We start from the raw sequence: 2,418 nt of genomic DNA, 5'->3' as shown, positions 1-2,418 counted from the left end.
CCACTCAACCATAGTGGATTATTTTGAAGCAAATTCCAGACGGAACATCTTTCAACTTCAAAAAATTTTACTAAATGTTTTAAAAAAATAAAGACCCTTCTAAAACCACAATCATAATACCATTATACCATATAGAAATAGCAATTTTTAGAGTAATTAAATATTCAGTCAGTATTAAAAATTTCCCCCCCCAATTTGCCTTGTGTCCCTGTGACACTGTTTGACATGCTTCTCTTTTCCCTGCATCACCTACTGTTGGTAATTATATACAGAGATCTGATCAGATTCAGGTTTGATTTTGTATTTATTTAGTTAGAATTATTTTATGAATGTTACTGTGTACTTCCATCAGGAGGTACCTAATGTCTGGTTGTCGTTCATTTTATGATATTGGCAAATATTGATTATCATTGTTTAGATTAATTATTTCATCATAAGTTTGCAAAGTGGAATATTCTAATTTTACTACCCTCCCTTTAATTAAGCTGAAATACAGCTGTCAGTAATCAGCTATTTGATTTAATTACTCCAAAGTTTTGTTCACATAGAAAAGGATAAATGCTTGATTATTTTTCTTAGTGTACCAGTTTTTAACAAAATTAATTACTTTCCTAGCATCTTTCCAAGGGCACTACTACATGTATTTTTGTTTGTTATTTTTTAGAAATTAAAGTGTAGTTCACATACAATATTATATTAGTTTCAGGTGTACAACATAGTGATTCGACATTTATATACTTTATAAAGTAATCATCACAGTAAGTCTAGTAACCATCTGTCCCCAAAATATGAAATGCTTCATGAATTTAAGTGTCATCCTTGTGCAGGAGCCATGCTAATTTGCTCTGTATCATTTCAATTTTAGTATGTGTGCTACCAAAGCAAACGCTACTAAATGTAATTTAAAAATATACTTATGAATTCATTTGACTTATTTCAATCTACTGCAGTTATTATTTTTCTGAGACTCAAACTACCCCACCTTTGCTAATAGAAGGCCCTTCAGTTTGATTCCTGAGTGTTTTGGACATGGCCACAGGAATCTTAATAGCTTTATTACTTTCTGTTATGATAAGATGTTCCAGACACATCTTGTGTATTTCCTTTGCCAGCCTTGTAATCACCTATTTCCTTGTGAAGCTTTGGTTTATTTTTAGTGAGGAAAGACATTAGATCCTACAATCTAGGCACTAGGGGCTTTCACTACTGCTAGGCTAATTATTTATTTTTTATAGGCCTTTTCAGTGGACAGAGTTAGGGACAATGTACTTTTAGAATGTAGACTTTATTTTTTAGAGCAGTTTCAGGTTCACAGCGAGACTGAGCAGAAAGCACAGAGAGTTCCCATATGCCCCCACATATCCCCAGCCTTCCCCCGTTATCAACATCTAACAGAGCGGACATTTGTTAACAATTAAAGAACCTATTTCGACACATCATTATCATCCAGAGTCCATAGTTTATATTACTCTTGATGTTGTACATTCTGTGGGTTTTCGACAAATGTATAATGACATATGTCCGCCATTACATTATCATACAGAATAGTTTCACTGTTCTAAAAATCCTTTATATTCTGATTATTCATCCCTTCTTCCACACTAATCCTTGGCAACCACTGATCTTTTTATGGTCGCCATAATTTTGCCTTTTCTAGAATGTCATATCGTCGTAATCATGAAGTTTGTAGCCTTTTCAGACTGACTTCTTTTCCTCCATGTTTTTTCATGGCTTAATAGTTCCTTTCTTTTTAGTGCTGAGTAGTATTCCATTGTCTAAATGTACCATAGTTTATTTATCCATTCACCTACTGAAGGGCATCTTTGTTGCTTTCAAGGTTTGACAATTATGGGAAAAAGCTGCTATAAACACCGCTGCACAGTTTTTTTTATGTGGACATAAGTTTTTAACTTATTTGGATAAATACCAAAGACCATGATTACTGGATTCTATGATAAGAGCATGTTTAGCAACGTAAGAAACTGCTGAACTGTCTTCCAAAGTAACTGTACCATTTCACATTCTCACCATGAGAGTTCCTGTTGCTTCATATCCTTGCTTGCATTTGGTGTTGTCAGTGTTTTGGATATTCACCATCATTTTTTTTTTAATTTAATTAAAAAATGCATCTTAAGTTCATGCTGCTATTTCCTATTATAACTTGAGTTATAAGTTTTTATTTAAATTAATTGATTTTATATTTGTATCTCTTTCTGTTAAACCATAAATCTTGTTTTCTAATGATGTATACATAATTATTTGCCTCAGCTATATATATATATATATATACACACATATATATGTATGTATGTATGTATATATGTATATATAAATGGCAATTGAAAGATGTCATTTTAAGTAATAGTCTTCTGGTTCTTCAGAAACTATCACATTAATGCTATTCTCCTGAACATTCTT

General features: G+C 32.2%; 1 non-coding gene across 1 annotated transcript; it reads right to left on the bottom strand.

The window, feature by feature from the left end:
- Window positions 1–782: 782 nt before the first annotated feature.
- LOC112474647 lies at window positions 783–885 on the bottom strand. The gene has a single exon (XR_003044507.1). It is a non-coding gene; the product is annotated as a U6 spliceosomal RNA (small nuclear RNA).
- Window positions 886–2,418: the final 1,533 nt, after the last annotated feature.

This window comes from Pteropus alecto, unplaced genomic scaffold, assembly GCF_000325575.1.
Source record: "Pteropus alecto unplaced genomic scaffold, ASM32557v1 scaffold7, whole genome shotgun sequence".
NCBI classification, from domain to species: domain Eukaryota; kingdom Metazoa; phylum Chordata; class Mammalia; order Chiroptera; family Pteropodidae; genus Pteropus; species Pteropus alecto.
This window is presented reverse-complemented; position numbering and strand designations above follow the sequence as displayed.